This window comes from Peromyscus maniculatus, chromosome 1, assembly GCF_049852395.1.
Source record: "Peromyscus maniculatus bairdii isolate BWxNUB_F1_BW_parent chromosome 1, HU_Pman_BW_mat_3.1, whole genome shotgun sequence".
In the NCBI taxonomy this organism is placed as follows: domain Eukaryota; kingdom Metazoa; phylum Chordata; class Mammalia; order Rodentia; family Cricetidae; genus Peromyscus; species Peromyscus maniculatus.
Window position 1 is genome coordinate 57,676,567 of NC_134852.1, and position 20,895 is coordinate 57,697,461.

Here is a 20,895-nt window from a genome sequence, read left to right on the forward strand (position 1 = left end):
CCTCTCCCCACCAGGAAATGAAGTGGGGTTTTAGTCCTTCACACCTTACATGGCAGGGGTCATGTACATGTTTCTCACCCAACATACAAACTCCCAGTCCAATTGTGGTGTTGCACACCTATCATCCAGGCACCCAGGATGTGGAGTAAAGAGGATCAAAGCTCTATCTAGTTCACCCTTGGCTATGAAAGGACCAAGCAGATGCCATAACAGGCTGCTCAGTCTTCTCTCAGAGAAGCAAGCAGTTTCTGGGAGGGCCATGAACAAAAGACATAGTCCTTGCAGTAGCTCCCTTTCTGCACGTACTCTGACTGTTCAAGGTTCAACTAGTTGTTTACTGTCTGGGACCCCTCACCAACGTAGACCTACGTGCATGGGTCAATGTGAACATGCTAGGCCAGCCTGCCCCTATGGCAGCTCAAGAACAAAGCCCAGGACTTGTCCTGGACTGCCCCCAAAATGATAATTGTAACCCCCAACCAGCAAATTCAAAAGTTACACACCCTCACCAATTAAAAGAGAACAGAGACCTTCAAAAATAAAAATAAACTAATCTGAGTTGCAACCATGCCAAACCCCCAACCCCCCGCCCAACTGCCCTGAAGGGCTTGTGGTTTTTGCCTTTAAAAAGATAGCCTCACAAAGAAAGAGCAACTCCTCTCTGCCTCACTGTATTGGGTGTAGGAAAGAGTTCCCTGCCTAGGCTTGTATCTACAGAATAAACCTTGCTGTTGCATTCTGGACATCCTCGGTCTTCAGTGCTCTCTTTGGAGTCATGATCTGGGCATAACAGCCACACAGCTAGCTTGAGAATAACTTGGGCTAATTAGACCCTGTCTCAAAACTCAATAAAGCAGTTAACCAATGAATTAATAAAAATCATAAAAATAAAAACCCTTACCCTGAATCAATGCCTGTCTCACCCACTGCTGCTCTCAGAGGTCAGAAGCTCTCACATTCACAAGCAGTTTGAAATAAAAGGGGACAAAATTTGAATCTAATGTTTCGCAGGAATTTGGCATAAGGAATTCAGATGTGTGTAGTAAGTATTTTTGGATCCCTGAAAGTGGTTTCCTCCACTGGTGAAATAAGCCAGCCAGATCAAGCTGAATTAAAAGTCTAGGGCTTTCTGAGAAGGGCGTTACAAGAATATCTCTGCTGTTGTGGAGAGAGGAAAATAGAAATGAGTGAAGGAAAAGTAATGAGATACAGAACCTACTGGGCCCCATCCCTGCACAAGTGCACACTGATGTTCCTCTGTCTTTGTAAGATTACAAAAGCACACTTTTCCCACATTCCTATCTGCAATCTGTTGACTAAACTGTGTGCACACCCACTCCTTAAGTGTGTGGGCACAGCATCATTATTTATTGATTGATCTCACTTTTTTTTTTTTTTGTTTTTTGATAACACTGTTGACATTTATTGAGACAAAAATACAAACTGGTGACATACAAATATTAAAAATAGAATGAGTTTTATTTATAGGCGGGTCATTAGATACTGTTTGCAGGGCAAGCCCTACTATAGTGAACTACAAGGAAATCTGCATATACCAGCTGAAATGAGAAACTTCACCCAGGCATGAGTAAGAACTTTGATCTTTGGTTATGTGAATGGAAGGTTGCAAGGAGCTGAAAGAGTACTTGTCAAGAGTTTAGGAATACTGTTAATTTAGGCACTGTCCTCAAAGAAACAGTGAGAAACTTTAATTGCCTCATCCTCCAAGTAACAAATGTAAAACTTTTAAGATCCAACTAGGATGTCTTCTTGGAGATTAGAAGGTGAATGCTTTGTAGGGAGAATTAAGCCAGTGCTAGGGAAGGAGTTGGGCTATGCTTTAGAATACTGTCAAATTATGGTCCTAGAGAATGCTTAGTAAAGTAAGGCCCGCCATTGCACTTTTACCTACCTAGATAGTAGATAGAAGGTAGACTATCCTACTCACAAGATCTAGCCACTCCAGAACACTTTCAGCGATGGGTACCAAGACTTTCTCACTGCCTAAATCTCTTTCCAGTTGTTAAGACTGAATGCAGCAATGAGACTCCAGTCCAGCTCAGGGTACGCACATTCATTTAAGAGCATCTTCATTTCTGACTTCAATTTTGCCCTTTTAGGGTACAGCTTCAGCATGAGACACAGGAAATCAGTATTTCTGTAGTTGAATATACTCATGTTCTGTGAAGGAAACTCCATTTTACAACCCTATGAGGAAAAAAAATGTGCCAGGTTCCCTTTTCTCTTTATTTCAACTGTTGTTTTTTTTTTTTCGAGACAGGGTTTCTCTGTGTTGCCTTGGCAGTCCTGGAACTTACTTTGTAGACTAGGCTGGCCTTGAACTCACCGAGATCCACCTGCCTCTGCCTCCCAAGTGCTGGGATTAAGGGCGTGCACCACAGTGCCTGGCTTATTTCAACTCTTGAGATTTCTTTTTTTATTGTAGAGGCAAAGCAATACTTTTATATTACAGTCTGTATGGCACAACTTGAATCCACAGCTGGATCTAAATGACTTGTCCATAGCAAATTGCAATATTTAAACTATAACGAATTGGACTAGTTTATTTTACTGTATAAATAAAAATATCCTCAGTGAAAAGTACAGTAATCTTTGGGTAGAAATAATAATCAAGCACTCCAGAGCTGCATGGGTGAAGTACATTTCAACTTGAATTCCCTTATCAGTGGCAAAAGTAGTGTCCATACCAACTTCTTGATTTGTAGTGTAAGAGTTTGAAGAGCCGTAAAATCTTGCCAGAGCCACAAGCAAGTGCTCTACATACTGCTCTTGACAAGTAATAGGGGTTCTGTGAAGTTGGATTTAATTTAAATAAAATTATTTTGAAAAACGGTTTTTGAACTCTTACAATAAGCTATTAGATTCTTAAAGTGTCTATAGACATTAAATGCATTTTCACAGTTTTAAATGTCAAAAGTCCACTGAAAATGGATGCAGTAATAACACATGGATTATTCTTGCTATTTAAAACCCAGGAACAAAGATTGATTTCTTATACAATACAATTTAGTGTTTCTTGGGAAAATCATATACAATGAGTAAGAAAGAAATAAAGTTTAAACTATAAGCAGTGTGGGTACATTTCAGTACAGCTAGCTAACTGGGACACAACAAAAGCACACAGACATAAACCTGATAATGTTGCATCAACAGAGCAAAGTACAATGACCATACACAAAAGTTTGCTTTAACATTTCCTCCCAAATTTCATCTCTAGCAGGCCCAAAATGAGCTTAGAGAAGCTAGAATAATGTCCGGAGATGACACTCTGCCTTGCTTTAGAGAGAACAATTCATTATGGGAAAATTGCTAATATTTCACAGGCTACTAGTATTTAGAGTTATTCACAAAATACTAAAGACTTAATACCTTGATGTTTTGACAGTCACGGAACTGTATAGAATATAGTGCCTTAGGAATTTGCTTGTACAGAAATAGAATCTACAGGTACATTCATAACACTGGAGAGCACACACTGGGAATGTTTGGATGTTTCCCCCACATATTTATAGTTGATTTTTAGGGCACATGAATTCTAAGCTGAATTTACATTGAAAGTTAACATTCCCATCCCCACCCTACCCCCACAGAAGGCAATCACTAACTTACCTTTTTTTTTTAAAGTATCAATGATATGACTCAATACATTTTCATCATCATGAAAATTCTTGCTTCCAAATACATAAGTAGTAAGAAGTTGCAGAATTCCACCACTACTGCAGTGAATTCTAGAACATCCTGCAAGCATGAGGTGAGGGGACTGATAGGCCTTCCTCACTAGCCCTTTTCTCCAACACTTGCCATGGAGCCAGCCAGTGGTTTGTTGAGTTGATGCTTTCTCAATGCCCACATAAAGAAACTTCCTTAAGAGTAGCTGTGGGAGTTAGGTGTTTATAAAACACAACTGGACATTTTTCAATTACTCTAGGATAAGCCAAAATGGAGAATTTAAAGGTGAAAATGCTTCCAGCAAATTTTGTTTATCTTAAATGTTAAAGTATATATTTTTCTATATTGATTGAAATCATTTGTTTTGTTGTCCTACAAATATTTAACACTTGAATTTAATAAGTTTTCCTTCTGGAAAGGTTCTTGACATTTAAGTACAGTCAACACTTTCAGAACAGTCTCCTGCATCACACCGTAGTGACTGCTCTAATTTTTAAAACATCAATTAATGTAGCCTAGAGATACTGATGGCCTTGATACATAATTTAGTCTTGTCATCATTATTCCAAAAAGTGGAATTCAGGGCTCTGGGGCATCATCTGACCCCATTTCTTTTTACTACAATGGTTCCTGCTACAATGTCATAGGCTGTTCGATTATGCTGAAAAAACAGCAGTGTGATGAAAGCAGGGAAAAAAGAAGCAATAGAAAAATTCTTGATCAAAGCTCGTATGGTGGACGTTGTGATGCTAACATTTGAGGAAGGAATCACTAAAACCCGACTTGGAGCAATGAGTACCGATGTATCACATGTCACAACTCGAAGACCTAGCAGGAACTTTCCTGGTGTAGCTCCCCCTGCTCCCCAAATGCAAATTATCTCATAGAAACAAACTAACAACCTGTATATAAGTGCCACAATCATCATTTTCTGCAAGTCTTCCATGGATGTGTCTTCATCGATTTCTTCTATTATGTAGTGCATGGCAAACTTAGAGATGTCCTTTATCCCACTGAGATGCATGATGCTCAAGACAATGGTTGCTTTTATAAAGAAGAGAATAAAGAAATCCACCATCTCTGCCATAAATCTGTGCGCCAAGGATGGAATGACATACTCTCTGCCCGCCTGCCGCCCGGCGTCGCTCGCCGTCCGGGCGGGGGCCGCAGAGCCGACGACCCTGGTCACGGGGGCCGCCCGGCCGGATGCCTGCACGTGCGGGGCCCGGGGTGTCAGGCCCGCGACGGCGGTCGGGGTGGCGGCGCCAGTGGCCGCCCCCGGTCCGGGTCCGGGTCCCGGCCCGGGCCCCGGGGCGCTCAGGAAGTAGAAGGGATTGTAGTAGGCGAGCTGCGGCGGCGGGGGCGGCGGCGGCGGGGGCGGGGCCGGGGCGGCGGGCTGCGGGGCGGTGGGCTGCGGGCCGCAGTAGGCGGGGAGGGCGGCCAGGCCGCTGTGCCAGGTGAGGTAGCCGCAGTAGGACTGCCAGAGCCATTCGTGCACCTGCCGCGAGTACTCGCGCGCGCTCAGACGCCCCGGCCCGTCCGACGCCTCGCAGCCCCCCGGCTCCTGCGGCCCCGCGGTCCCCTCCCGGCGCTTCCGGAGCTCCGGCGGCGGCGGCGGCTCCGGCTCCGAGGCGGCCGGGGCGGCGGGCGCGAGGGCCGGGGGCCGGGGGGGCGGCCGCGGAGGTTGATCTCACTTTTATGATGATTCTATCTTATACATTGATCTATAAAATCACATTTGAGGATTTTAAATTTTCTGATGTAGGATATTTCAATATATAATTTTTCTTGGATTAGTTTTGGTGAATATTTGTCCTATATCGATAGCTAATTCATCCACATTCCTAAAAAGAGAATCTTTCCTTCACTGCACGAAAACATCCCATATTAATAGAATGGTGCGTCCCTTGAGAGTGACATTATTCCTGGTATTTTGAATTTCTCACTCATTGTGTCAAGGGCATGGATATGCTACACTTACAATGATCTTCACAACTGATTGTCAGGGACCAACACACTCTTTAGCTTTGGTATATTATCTACATGTTGCCCTTTGATATTATGTATAAATGTCTCAGTCTTTAATAACTATGAAATCTGATCTCTATTTGAGATTCTAAGTTACTTAAAATTCACCTGAGGGCTATTGGTCTGATTTTAAAATTCGGTTTTCCATTCTGTAAGTGATTCACCCCTCCATTCATCGACCTCTTCTTCTTCTTCTTCTTCTTCTTCTTCTTCTTCTTCTTCTTCTTCTTCTTCTTCTTCTTCTTCTTCTTCTTCTTCTTTTTTGTTGTTTTTCAGGACAGGGTTTCTTGTTTTCTTGTTCAGTTTTGGTGCTTGCCCTGGATCTCACTTTGTAGACCAGGCTGGCCTCGAACTCACAGAGATCCGCCTGGCTCTGCCTCCTGAGTGCTGGGATTAAAGGTGTACACCACCACCGCCCAGCTCTGTTCTATATTCTTTTTCTCATTTTTCTCTTTTCGGTGTAGCCGCTCTATTTTCTACACATTTCTCAAGTGCACAAAAATAAATGAACCAATTTGTGAATATACTTTGCATAGCTATTGTTTTGCTCATATCAAATAAATTTCTTCTGAAGAGATCTTGTGTAAACCATCTTACTAATTTTTTATTGTTTTGTTTTTGAAGCAGCTTCACCATCCATAACTTTAATTTCTGGCATTCTTTCCCTTTTCTCTGCTTCCAGAGTAGACCTGGTACTGAGGGGCATTCACACTTCACATTGCTTCTTACCTATGTGCACTTTACAATGGGCCAGAGTCTCTGTGACTTCAGTCAGGTGTGTTGTGTTCTTTTGTTTCACTTTGATAGGGGGGTTTTGTTCTTGAATTTGCTTGAAAGAGGGTTATTTTCCTTAAGTTCAACTCTGCTGAGAGGAGAGGGTATCATAAGAAAGTTTAGTTTACTCACTAGCTCTGCAAAAACCTGCTGAAATGATCATGTTTCCTTAAAGCAACAGTCTAAATTGCATGAGTTAATGTGAGGACAAGCTGTGTTTCTGTCCTTGAAAGAAAATTTTTCTAATGATGTTGATTTATTCTTTATATCAGTATGTTTCACTTTTCAAATTTTTATAAAGCAATTTATAGTTATATGCATATTTGAGAATATTTATTTTCAAATCTCACTTCTCCAGGTATTGGGGTCAAGTGTCTTATACCATGAGATTTTGGAAATTTTCCACAATTAATATTTTGTGAAATATTTATATTAATTTTTATTAAAATATTTTAGAATCATTCCATTACATCATCTGGTTTTCTTTGAGAGTAGATTTTATGCAATTACCTTCAAATAACATAAAAAGATTCAGTTTTTTACTTTATCTCATGACTTCTTTGTAAAATTCTACATATAGAAAACTGCATTTAAATGAACAATGATTTTTATAATGTCCATTTATTTATTATCTTATTTCATTTTATTTAATGATTCTGTATTATTTCTGGCCTCTGTCACTGTTGAAATATACATATCCACTGGTAGTTCCTTGTTTGTGTGGTTTTTTTTCTTTTCTGTGTACTCTCAAGGTTTTTATTTTCTTTCTGCTTTTGTACTTGTACTATTACATGGAAATGTTCTGTCTGTAGGCCAGCTGCATTTGCTTATCTTTCTGAATCTCTGCATTAAGGCCCTCTATTAATTTTAGAAAACTGGAAGATTCAGATTTATACTTAGCTTTTCTCCTTTATTTTTCTTTTTCCTATGAAACCTCAATTGCATGTGTATTAACATGCTGGAATAACTCAACTATCTCTTGGAATATTGTATTCTGAACTTCAATATAAACTTGCCACACATGCCATATTATATTCTCCACTTTCCTTTTAAAATTAGTAATCTTTTGCTTCTTGTATGTTTTTTAATTTTTCAAAAAATTAGTAGTCATCTAAATTTTGACTGCTTTAACACAGAATCTTTACAAACTTGGATATTTTTTTTCCTTCTCCCTAGCCCTATAATAACAGGCATCTCTTATTCAAAGTCTTCAAAATCAGCTGTTCAGTTTCCCAAAGTATTTGTAAAGATTCTTGGTTCATGACTGAGGCTGAATGGTTGACCTGTGTTTCTACATTTCCCTTTGCCATGAGAGAATGATAATTAATTCTTCTGTTTATCAATTGCAGCTAATTTCTCAGTGTTGTGAACAAGTCAGTTTCAAACTATAGAACCTGAGGCTATAGAAATGCACGTCACCACCTTCCTATGTTGTTAGACACATTGCTGGGTTTTCTTCCTCTCCTCAGAGGACTGTTTGGAGAAGCCTGTTCCTCTCCACACAGAATCAGTGCTAGTCAAGTGATGGGCAGGCACTGTTGTTCACCTTCAATGCACCTCAAACAAGTTATTCTTCTGTGTTGACTCAGCTTAGCTTTGTGGCTTTTGGGGTACTTCAGTTGCTTTGAGAAAAGACTTTAGAACTGATCCTACTTTACTAGTTGTTCATGCATACTTTCTCCTGCTATGTAAAACTTCAAGTTTCTGCTTATGGTTTGTAGTAATCTGTAGATTTAAAAAAAAAAAACTAGATCTGGCTTCTTCCTGCCTTTATAGACACATGATAATTCTGATTCTTTTTTCTGATTAGGAGTGTTTTCTATTAATGTAGCTTCACATTAATAGATGTTGATATACATATATTATACATAATAATGGCAGTGGTATATTTCCACTACTTTCACTTCTTGTGTGGATTATTTTAGGCTCTAATAGAAAGCCTTGACCATTTATCGCTAATTCTATTTAAAATACCAGGAGTGCAACTCCAAGTTTTATTCTATCTCCAGAGAGTAATGAAAGAATGTTTTATTCTCTGATGTAACTTAAGATTTCTACTTAGCTTCTCAGTCTCTCAAGAACCACTTCTTTTTCCTTAGTTGAAAGAATAGTTAAGTAGGAAAAGTGTTTCCACGCCTGAGCATTTTGAGTGGCTTCAAGTCTGCCTGGAAACAACAGCCAAATAAATCTTTGTATCCTCTTATGTCCTCAAACATAATTTTTACTTCTTTCAAGCATGAACAGCTCTTCTTAGTGTGCGGATTGTTATGTTGATTCCAAGTCTATTATCATGCACTTATAAATAACCTTGATTCAATTTAATTCTGTGGATACATAATTACTGCACCTTAATGGCCTGCTAATTCTAAAAGACTGGAACACATTTCATTTTAATGACCATTTATTTCTGGTATCAAAATTTATATAACAATTAGCAAAGGATGGGCAGTTATTGATAATAATATTTGACCTGTTAATATGAGACTAAAAAAACATGCATAACAAACATTGTTTAAGAGAGAATAATAAATATCTTTGATTAAAACCTTCCTGAGTAAACTGTGTACAATAGCCCATGTCTGTATTTCCAGCCACTAGCCAGGCTACAGACAGAGTATCACAACTACAAGGCCAGCCTGGGTAGCATAACTAGACTGCCTGTCTAAAGCATTAACATACAAGAAAACCAAGAATATAGCTCAGTGGTTCAGTGCCTGCACCATATACATAAGAACTTGGAGATGATCCCCATCCACAAGAAACTGGTCATATAACTGATTCCCACTCAACAGTAGAACAAGCAAGCACTGGAGACACACACACTCGGAGTATTGAAAGAATAAGTCTAAGGCAGAGGATGAGACACCGGGGTTGCCAAATTACCTCAATCTGAGAGAGGACTGGGGAGGGTGGAATCATGGGTGCTAGAAGACAGTGCCAATAAAGACTGGGAGACAGTGATCTGGAAATGAGATCATTCCAGCTGTGTGTATAAAGGACTCACAATAGAAGGAATGAAAAGCATTACCAGTTTGAGAAAGCAAGGGGCAAGAGTATACTCAGTTAAACCTGAGCTTGAGTCATGTCAGCAGAGAGAAATCCAGATCTCAGAGTGTGATTGAAGCTATTAGGTATAGAGTAGCCACAAATCTGACTTCAAATCAAATCAAGAAACAAAAATAGAAAGATTAAAACACATGGTTGGGAGATCCTATTTTTTTCTAAGCATATACATCATATGTCAGATTCTTTTCTTGGAAGTATTTTCTATATTAGTCCTCTTGTCCTTTGTTTGCTTGTTTTGATAGTGTCTCGCTTTGTAGCCCATGACAGCCTAAACTCACAATTCTCCTGCTTCAGCCTTATCAGTGCTAGAATTACTGGCATCTGCCACGATGCCCATGGGATCACATTTATACTAAAACAACAAGAAGTGTGATGGAAGGCACTTGGAGGTCATTTGGGAAACCCTAGGTTTCACTGTGGTTCGAAAGTAGGCCTAACAGTTGATTCCTTCCTGTGTCCCACCAGTCCCAAAGACATGATACCTTGACTCTGGGTTCCTTTTGAGTGAGCCCAGAGGTCTAGTAAAAGTAAATAAAGAAGAATAGGTCTTGAAAGCTGCCAGTAAAGACCACAAGAGAGGTCATGGTCTTTATGAGTGTCTTTTAGTGAGATAATGTGCAATGTTATGTCTGTCATGAAACATTTCATTGATTTAATTACAGTTAATACATACTGAGCAGTAACTGTCAGTCTACAAAGTAATCAAAGAACATTTCTTACATTGCACTAAAATGTAAGAAATGCTAAACATTGAAATAAGTTGAATAGTGTGATTCCAAAAGTATAGTCAAATAATGTCTTGTAAAAAACTACACAGGAATGAAATATGCCATAGCCATCTCCAGTCATTATTACTGAATTATTGTATTTATCTTCACTAGAGTGTATGGGCTTTGCCTGGTGTTTCTAAGCAACTGTGATTTGTAATTCACACCTTCCTCACTACAGCCTCAGAAATCATAAAATGGTCTACTACTGACCAACAGAAGGCTTTACTGATTATAACATTCTGGTGCATAATGTAGCTATAATAAAGATACTTTCTCAATAGATCATGTTTGCTGATTTCACAACTTGTTTCTCTCTGGTCCTTTACTGGATACTTTCCAAAGACTCACCCACCCAGTGCATTCATCAGCTGACTAGCTTTGTTTGTTTGTTTGTTTGTTTGAGACAGGGTTTCTCTGTTTAGTTTTGGTGCCTGTCCTAGATCTTGCTCTGTAGACCAGGCTGGCCTCATACTCACAGATATCCACCTGGCTCTACCTCCCAAGTGCTGGGATTAAAGGAGTGTGCCACCACCACCCAGCAGAACATGTATTTTCTATAGTCTACCTATACCATCATTTTCAGGGAACCATGTAGTTGGCTTGGCCTAGCTACCTTGAGAGGCATCCATCATAGGTTTTTCAGGTTAGAGTCCGTGGCTCTTGGGGCACAATGTGACTTCCAGATCCTGTGGGACTGATGCATTCCCTCAGGCAGTGAAGCATTCACTTGGTGTTTCTCTGTATGTTCCCTTAGTGGTCAAGGAAACACTAAGGCTTCACAGGACAATTGGTCTTAGACAGTAATCTTCTGTACCCTATATGACTTGCAAACTTCACTGTATCCTGGCAGCCACAATTGTATTGATCCTGGCAATTGCCATTACATTCTGTTTCTGATAAAGGTATAAAAAGTCTGGTTTCTCTCAAAAAATTGTCACAGCCTCAGCTTTACTGTGGTCTCTCCAACCTGGCCTGATTTCATTCCTTGAGGCTATATCCAAGTGATCTTGGCTCAGTAAGTAAGTGCAGGCTCTTACACTCATTATGTTTTATTTAAAATATATTTAATCGAAGTAAAAATATATTTATATTTATATATAATAAAATGCAGAGATGGCTCAATCATCAAGATTATTTACTACTCTTGCAGAGGACTTAGTTTTGCTTCCTAGCATTCCTTTTGAGTGCTAGAAAAATACATTAATCTCAAGGGGTCTGATATTTCTAAAGTAGGTTATCTAAAGTTGGCTGGTCTCCACCATGCTTGGGAGGGGTTGTCTAAAGTAAGTTAGTCCCTAGCATTCTTGGGAGGGGTTGTATAAAGTAAACTAGTCTCTAACATGCTTGGGAGGGCTTATCTTGATTAGCTTAACAAAGGTGGGAAGACCCACCTGTAATGTGGGCAGCACCATTCATGGGATGGTGTCCTTGGGCAGCACCATTCATGGATCCTTGGAAAATAAAACATGGACACTGAGCTGAAAAATTTATCTCTTTCTACTACTTGATTATGGAGGAACGTGACCAACTTCTACCTTATACCCTCCCTGTCACCATGACTTCCCTGCTGGAACCTTTCTCTGAGAGCCAAAATAATCTCTACTTTCTTTAATTTACTTTTAGTTGGATATTTTCTTACAGTGATGAGGAATGCAACTCTTACATATCTATTTTCTAAGTGTAATTCACTGACAGTAAAATGATCTTATCAAGAGTTATCTTCATCATTTCCCTTCAAAACTCTGTATATCATAAAGGATAACACTGGAATTCCACAAAGATTACATTTCAGTTCCTCTACCCCCTATCCACCAGGTCTGAGTGAGTAACGTTCTATTTTCTATATAAATAAATGAGGCTCTTTTCACTTCACCCTCTATGCATTCTGTTTTTATGACTGACTGATTTTAAGACCCTGAGAAGGTTTCATTCATATTATCCTGTGCCAGAACTGCTTCCCTTGTCAGAATTGGGTACTATCTCTTCACATCCAGCAACCAAATATGTTCATGAAAGAGTATCTGCTAAAAACCTCCTGAATTAGTTTCACTTTGTGTTGGTCAGTTGTTTGGCATGGTAATTCACACTCTTATTGGCCATAAAACCCCTGCAGAATTCATTAAACACCATTACTACTGCCTCATGGGCATCTTCAATCCGTCTACACCATTTCTAGACTTAGAATGTCCTTCAGTTCATTTGTATAAGCTCTCCTTTCTCACAGCCTCCTTCAATGCATCCTTTGATCTTTGCTCCATAGCAGCCTCAATCTCTCCTCTTCTGTCTTTGTTTGAGCTGTTAAGGAAATGGAAAGCTGTGGGGCTAAACACAGCTTTTGTCTTACTTAGAAAAAAACCCTTCCAAATCATGTCTTTCTAGTAGGCATCTATTTATCCATCTATTAGTTCCCTTTTCTGTGTTCCATAGATTATAAGAGAATTTATACTTTAACCTCATCAGTACCTAAACAAACAAGACTTACTTTTAAACACATACTAACTACATAGCATTAACTATAGATACACAGGTTTTTAATAGTTTTCCTCATAGAACTTGATATTATACAATGTTATAATATGGAATTATATTCTCCCAAAAACATATGCTAAAGCATTTTACTGTGGAACCCTTTCCTTCAGGCATGCCATGCTTATTGGAATCTTGAAATCACAACAGTTGAGTTAACCCATACAACACCATCAAAGACCAGACCTATTAGCAAGGAATATACCATGAACTTCCAGCCTCTCCCTTTCTCCACCCCATTTTCATGTATCTTACTATATGAAAGTGGTCATGAGAGAGACAGTAGAATATGGAGAAGGTTGACAGTTGACTGGGGACTCATTCCAATGATGCAGCTGCCAAGTACTCTAGTGGGATTTCTGGTGAAGCACCCATTTTTCAACCATTTTTTCCTGTAAAGAACACCTCACCCAGAAAGATTCTAGGAACTAGAGAAGTTGGGGAGACCAACCCAGAGTCATCTGAGCAGAATTCATAGGGGTTGACAGAGATTGATGTGACAATCACCAATCACAGACCCTATATGGGTCTGAACTAGGTCCTTTGCATATACATTATTGTTTTATAGCTTGGTGTTCTTGTCGTGCCCCTAACAGTGAAAGCGGGGAGCTTATCTCTGGTGTTTTTGTCTGCTCTTGGGACCCTTTTCCTCCTGCTGGGTCACCTCAATCAGCCTTGATATGAGTGTTTGTGCCTACCCTTGTTGTAATTTGTTATGCCATCTTCAGTTGCTATCCCTGAGAATCCTGTTTTTCTTTCTTTTTTTTTTGAGAAAAACAGAAGAGGAGTGGATCTGGGCAGAGGGAGGTAAAGGAGCTTGGAGAAGTGGAGAAAAGGGAAACCGAGGTCAGGATGCGACATATGTAAAAAATAAAAATAAAAAATAGAATATTGCCTCATCCATGCTCTGCAAGAAACCCCTCAGCCATTCTCTGTAAATAACGCCTCTGTAAAGCACCCCCACAGACTCACTGCTTCACCAAGTTGAACTTGCCTAGAATTGTTTCTTAAATGTATCCTCGATGCCTTATTTTGGAAGAAAACATTTTTGTTCACATCTCCCTGATAAATTCAAATAAAATCCTCTTTCACAGTACTCAAATACTAGAAAGTGGGGCTTTTGTCAAGATAATCTGGTCATGAGGCTAGAGCCCTCATGAGAAGGTCATACCCCAATAAGAAAACATCGTAATCCCTCCCGTTCCCCTGTTTCTGAGAAGGCAAAAGAAAACTGCATAGCTCGCCGGGCACTATGTCTGCGGGTAACTTGATTTTAGACTTCAAAAACCTCCAGAAACCTGGAGAAATAAGTGTTTGCTCTCAAGTCACCCAGGCTATGGGTTTTTCTCACCACAGCCTGTGCATGCAAGGCAGTAGAGGTGAACAGTGCTGAAGGCAGTGGGCAGAACAAAAACAGCATCAAAGTCAGGGATACAAATCAGACCTTCTGCATGTGTAACAGTCATCAACTAGACCCTGTGTGCACTTCTACCCATTCTGGGTTTAAGTTCATTTCATGTTCTGCATTGATTGTCTGTAGGGTTTCCATACTACTGAGTTCATTTTTTTCTAATTTTCTTTCTTCTCAGCTTGTAATTATTATCATCTGTCCTTTGTTTCAGCATTTCCAAATTGGAGAAATATTACATAATGCATGTTCTCTCAGTTTTATTTTTCATATTTATAAGCTTATTTTTTTGTTTTGTTCCTAAATGCTTACTAATCCCTGCTTTGGTAATTTGATGATGCTTAATTGACAATTTCAGTTTTATATTTATATTCTTATTTTGTGGCACATTTATATATAACTTCTGCTTATGACAAGTTATATATGAATTTGTTATCATTTTCTGTTAGTATATGGAAACTTTCCCATTAAAACATACATTGAGATTATTATTATTATGAATACATATATGCATCTCTCCTTTATTCTTTAGCTTTTCTTATTTTTTTTTAAAAACTTCCAATGTCTGTCTGGTGAGTTAAGAGAAAATTCAAAGTCTTGCCCTTTACAACAAACTGTATACCAAAGTGCTTGTTGTCTTCCTTTAATTGCCTGTTGGGTTGAAGGGGTGAGCTGGGCTAATTGAGGTTGTAGTTTCCTCTGCTCAGCACACAATGAATCAGACTTATTGGAAAGCAATCAATTAAAAAAAAAAACCCACAGGCTTCATGGAGGGTTTTATGTTTGACTGACCAAAACTGCTTTTGTTTTCGTGTGAGGTTTGAGGCTAAGATCAGAATGAGAGCCCATGTTCACTGATCAGTTCCTCCCCCTGGAATACTTTGTTTCCAGTTGGGAGGTCATTCTGTTGGATCCACAGCACAACCGCAGAGCTATTGTCCAATAACCATGTTGAGTCTTGTTTTTTCAGAATATTTTATACTTGTGTGGTATTTATTTGAGACAGGAAGTTGTGGTAAGGATGGACTAGAATCAGACATGCATTGTCTAGAGTAATCTAAACAAACATTAGTGTTGCTTGAGAAAGTGTTTATAGGAGCAAACTCTGTATGTCAGTGACTCTAAACTTCTGTTCAAAACCAATCCTCACTCTCATCAAAAAGGCACTCATTTCATGCTTATTCAACCATGTTTACATGGTTACAGTAGGACAGAAATAGAACATTAAACTAGAGATTGTAGTCTCAAAACCAGTAGCAGGGCATAGTGATGTGCAACTTTAACCCTAGCAGTCTGAAGGCAGAGTCAAGAGGATCTCAGTAGCTAGAGGCCAGCTTGATCTACACAGTCATCTCCAGGAAATCCATAAATGCAGAGACATTGTCTCTAGTCCCATCACCCCCTTGAAAGTACTCATTTTGATATGCTTTAAGGGGAAGGCTTTGCTCTCCCTTGCTTGATTGTTGCTCATCTATTAGAAACTACAGCTCTTCAGTGGTCAGAACACCTTTAAAGTACAATGTATTAACTCTAAATTGTAAAATTCTGATAGATATCTGGTATGTCTGAAAGGTAAAACTCACAAACATCAACTGTCTATGTACAAACTTTCATAGACAACATAGAACCCTGAGAAGGGAATGAGATGATTTAAAATAAATTCTTTTATTATTCTTATTTATCTTTATAGGTTTTATCCCTGTTGGGGAATATTATTTTAAGGTGTGCTACTTTTGTTTATGTTGCATTTGTTTAACTCTGTGAAGCTGTGTTACTTTGACTAGATAAAATATCTGATGATCTGATAAAGAACTGAACAGACAAAGGCAAGGCAGGAGAAAGTATAGGCGGGGCTAGCAGGCAGAGAGACTATATAGAAGGAGAAATCTGGGAAGGAGAGAAAAGAAGTAGCCAGAGAAGGAGGAGGACTCCAGCAGCCAGCTGGATGACACAGCAAGCCACAGAGTAAGAGTAAGATTTACAGAAGTAAGAGAATGGGAAAAGTCCAGAGGCAAAAAGTAGATAGGCTAAGTTAAGGGAAGCTGGCAAGAAACAAGCTAAGCTAAGGCTAGACATTTATAAGTAATAATAAGCCTCTGTGTGTGATTTATTTGGGAGCTGGGTGGCAGGTCCCCCCAAAACAGCCAAAAAGCAAAAAAATGAAACATCTCTTTTCTTCTCCTCCCTCAAACTCATCCAATGTTTACTTACCTTGCTCCTACTCAAATTCATAACCACATTTTCTTTATATTCTTTTTAAAATGTATTGAGTTTTCCCTTTTCTTATACACTGATTCTTTTCTCATGCAATATAATCTGAATACAATTTCTCCTCCCTCTACGTGTTCCAGTTACTTCCTGCCTTCTCTCTCACCTAGATCCATTCCCATTCTGTCTCTCTTTAGAAAAGAACAGGCTTCTAGGAGATATCAAAAAACATAACAAAATAAAATATAATAAGATGAAAAAAATCATACTGAAGTTGGATAGTCAAAGCCAACAGGAAAATAAAAGAGAAGGCACAAGAATCAGAGACCCATTCATTTTCACATTCATGAATTCCATAAAGTACAAAACGAAAGCTATAGTGTATATACAGAAGACCTGGTGCATGTAGGCCCTGTGCTATGGTGACATTTTATTTGTATTAAAATGTTATTTGTTAGTTAATAAATAAAGTTGCCCGGGGGTCAGAGCTATTAGCAAGCCATGGGAAAGCAGGGCAGTGGTGGCGTATGCTTGTAATCCCAGCACTTGGTAGGCAGAGCTAGGTAAGTCTCTGTGTGTTCAGGGATACAGCCAGTATTGGATACACATGCCTTTAATCTCAATACCAATCATAGAAAACCTGGAGGTCTATACAGACAGGCCGTGACAAGGAGGTCATGTGGTTGGGTTTACAACCAATGAGAAGGCAGAACAAAAACTCTATATAAAGACTTTAACACAGGAAGTAGCTCTGGTTTGGAGAGGTAGGACCACTGCAGGAGGAAGGGTAAGGTTTTAGCTCTTAGCTCTGACCTCTTGGCTTTCTACTTTGCTTTGGTTCTGTGTTTCTTATTTAATAAGATGGTTGGTTACATCTACACCGTGCTTTCTTGCTTCAGACTCTGTGAGTTCATACAAGATTTTCTCAGTTCTTTTAGAGGGCCTTGTTTTCTTGGTGTTCTCCATACCTTCTGTTACCCCTGTTCCTTCTGATTCCTCTCTTGTGGGGTTCCCTGAATTCTGAGGTGGGTAAAGTTGATGAAGACATCTAATTTAAAGCTGTGTGTTCCAATATGTGTGTGTGTGTGTGTGTGTGTGTGTGTGTGTGTGTGTGTGTGTGTGTGTAATGTCTGACTGCGGGGTCTCTGCATCTGTTTCCATCTGCTTCTCTGATGATGACTGAATAAGGCACCGATCTAGGAGTATAGTAAAATATCATTAGGTGTCATTTTAGTCATTTTATTGTTACTTTTTTTAGAGAAATAACATTTGGTTCTTTCTTAGTTCTCTGAGCTATCTAGTCTGTTTCTTGGTCACAAGCAATGTCTGGTATGGGTGCTCTCTCACAGAGTGGGCTTTAAGTCAAATCAGACATCAGTTGGTTACTCTCACAGAGTTTGCTCCACCATTGCCCTAGTATATTTTACCAGCATGTATATGTATATCCTTGTAGATCAAAGATTTGGTGGTTAGGTTGTTTCTCTTTTGGTAGCCTACAGAGTATGCTTCCATGTCAAAGACACTAGAACATGAGGGTGAGCAGATTCTATGTAGCCACCAGCTCAACCTCTTCATGTGTAGGTATTGTCTTCAGCAATGGGACCTTGCTATCAGTTTGTGGAGGGCAACTTATTATCTTGGCAACAGCCTAGGTTTAAAATAAGTTCTTTTAAAAAAAATCAATGACTAAAAAAATAAAAAATAAAAAATAAGAAAAAATAAATAAAAAAATTAATGATTAGAGCTGAAGAGATGGATTCAAAATAAGACTCAAGAGAGTCAAAGATGGATTCAAAATTTAAAATTACTCGCTGCTTCTGAAGGTTACTTGTGTTTGATTCACAGCACCCACATGAAAGGTAACAACAAGTTGCCAGGGATTTGACAACCTATTCTGGACTCAGAGGCCACCATGCATGCTTGTGGTACACAGATAAACATGTAAGAAATCACTAATACACAGAAAATAATCCATAACTACCTGACATCAGGTTAACATAAAGTATTATAAAGAACAACATTTTCTATGTATAGTAAATGCTTGCTGAACCAAGAGGCAATTTTAGTGGCTAGCCTGCTGCTTGCTAATAATCTCCAATCTGAAGGTCTGGTAAACTGTGTCACACAGCAAAGCAATGTCTTCTTGGAGACAGGCTGTCCATGTGATTGACACATGCTGTGAGAACAGAATGTCTCCCATGGGATCTCAACAAGTCTGGGCATCTTTAAAAATAGTACCAGGAGTACTTGAAATCTTGGCACAGTTATACAATCAAATGGGAAATCAAGAAAATGAATGGAATGGTGAAAGAGACGGTGATTTGCAAGAGATTTGAACTCTCTTAAATTGAAGTTTTCCCTCAAACATATCTAGTTTAAGTAGAAAGGTATTGTTCTAAAGATGTACACAACATTCAGAAAGAAATGGAAATAAAATCCAGTTGTATATGAAATAAAGACAGTAGAAATATGGATAGAGAAGGATAAAAATAATCAAATAGTTAGAAATTCAGTCAAATGAAGTGTGAAGAGTTGTGACTGGCACAAGAATCTCACAATCATGATACTGGACAGGGCTTATCTTGTTCAAGAGCTTACTTAATTCTAGATGTTTATAAGAAAAACTACACTCCTGGAATAGTGATAAGAAGGCTCTACTTGAAGCCAGGTATGATGGGCCACTCCTTTAATTCCAGCACTCAGAGACAGGTAGATCTCTGTGAGTGTGAAACCAGCCTGGTCTACAAAAGGAGGAGGAGGACGATAAGGAGGAGGAGGAAGAAGAAGAGAAAGGTGGCTCTACCTGGCTGGATGTCTTGCCAGAGTTAGGGCTCACAAGTTGAATTAAGTTCATAATTTAATAAGAATAATTGCTCATATAGTTGAGCACAATGAATAGGAGAATTTCTAGTGTAAGTATTCTCAAAGTGACTTTGTTTCTGACTATAGGTTTGTAGCATTCTAAAGTCCTGAAGAATCAGGCCTCTTCTTGCATATTCTACACAGCCTCATCAGTCTCAGCAGTAAATATCTAGGTTGTGATTCTGAAGCTGTAACTCATTTCATCTTGCTTTGAAAATATCGTCCTGCACTTTTCCTCTCCTCTTTCTGTGGTTCACTGAAAGAGTTTGACATGGAGAGGAGACATATCTCCATGTAGTCATTTTTTGTGGTGTTTTAACAAAAGGAGTAGGAAGGAATATTAAGACAAAAAAGGCAGAGGGTACCTTAGTTTGGGCTGATGTGTAGATTGCTTTCATCATTTTTCTCTGGCAACTATATCAATTCTGAAAATTTATCCATTTACTCAGTATTATTACATGCCAGAAACTCTTTTATTTATATTCTAAAAAAGACCTTAAATATAACAAAATAAAAGAAATTCATATAAAAGATGAACCAAAATATAAAGATAGTATGAAATTGAGCAAAGGGAAAGAAGCTTTCCATATGTATTACAGCCACAGAAAATATCTGATAAGTCTTTGGTTAAGAAATAAATTTAATTCAACAACAGAAAAAAACAAATAAAGGAGCAGAAGAAGGATATTTCATGAAGTAGAAGACATGTGTGTTTTGATACAAAGGTAGGACATCCTGGACTTGGTGAATTACATTCAATAAATAAAGACTGACTGGGCTGTAGGTGCCCTACAAATAGAAAATGCTGTCTGAATTTGAAGAATAGACAAGTCATAAAATTAATGATGATTTATGTACAGTCATAGTGAAGTCTGAAAAGAAAGTTCATGAGTTTGGGTTGTGAGTATCAAGCGTTGCTCAAATGTACAATGGATAGCTGATGGGAGGGAGAAAGTCAGATTCCTTTAATGGTGTGGCTTCTGGTAAATCTACGGTGCTGCTCTGGAGTGCCTCATTACCATGAGTATACAGGACTACTAAATGGCCTAGAAAAATTATTATACAAAATGAAGAAAGAATATGAAGTTGAGAGGGTAGGGAGGTTGAAGGAGCTCTTGAAGGATTTGAGATAATAGAGAGTGAATATGATCAAAATATTTTGTAGAAAGTTTTCAAAAAAAATAAATATGTTTTAAAATACATGCACTGGATCTTAGCTTTGATTTCCACCATGAAAAATAAGTTAATAAATCAGGTCAAGTTTTGCTGTTCCAGAGAGGTCTGTTGAGAGCTGTCTAGCCTTCCCTCTCAAGGTCCATTTCTGTATTCTTACATATCTAATTGCTACCCTTTGATCCTTTTCCAGTAAAACTATTCTCAGTTTTGTAATTCAACCCTGAAGCATTGGAGATCTTGGAGGGTAGAGATATCTTCTTTAGTAAATCTCAAACACTCTCTTAATGAGATAAGAGAAACCAAACTGTCACACTTACTTTCTTAACACAGTCACTGCTTACAGGGGCAGGTCTCCATGTTAGACTGTTAACTGCAATTCTAACTGGT

At 38.8% G+C, this 20,895-nt stretch overlaps 1 long non-coding RNA gene and 1 pseudogene across 1 annotated transcript in view; both read right to left on the minus strand.

Moving 5' to 3' along the window:
• Positions 1 to 20,882, minus strand: part of LOC143266992 (uncharacterized) — a 129,727-nt gene extending 108,845 nt beyond the window's left edge. Inside the window, exon 1 of the long non-coding RNA XR_013041851.1 lies at positions 20,826 to 20,882. This is a non-coding gene — a long non-coding RNA (uncharacterized LOC143266992). The remainder of the gene's footprint in view (positions 1 to 20,825) is intronic.
• LOC143271202 (protein FAM8A1 pseudogene) lies at positions 4,049 to 11,774 on the minus strand (annotated as a pseudogene).
• Positions 20,883 to 20,895: the final 13 nt, after the last annotated feature.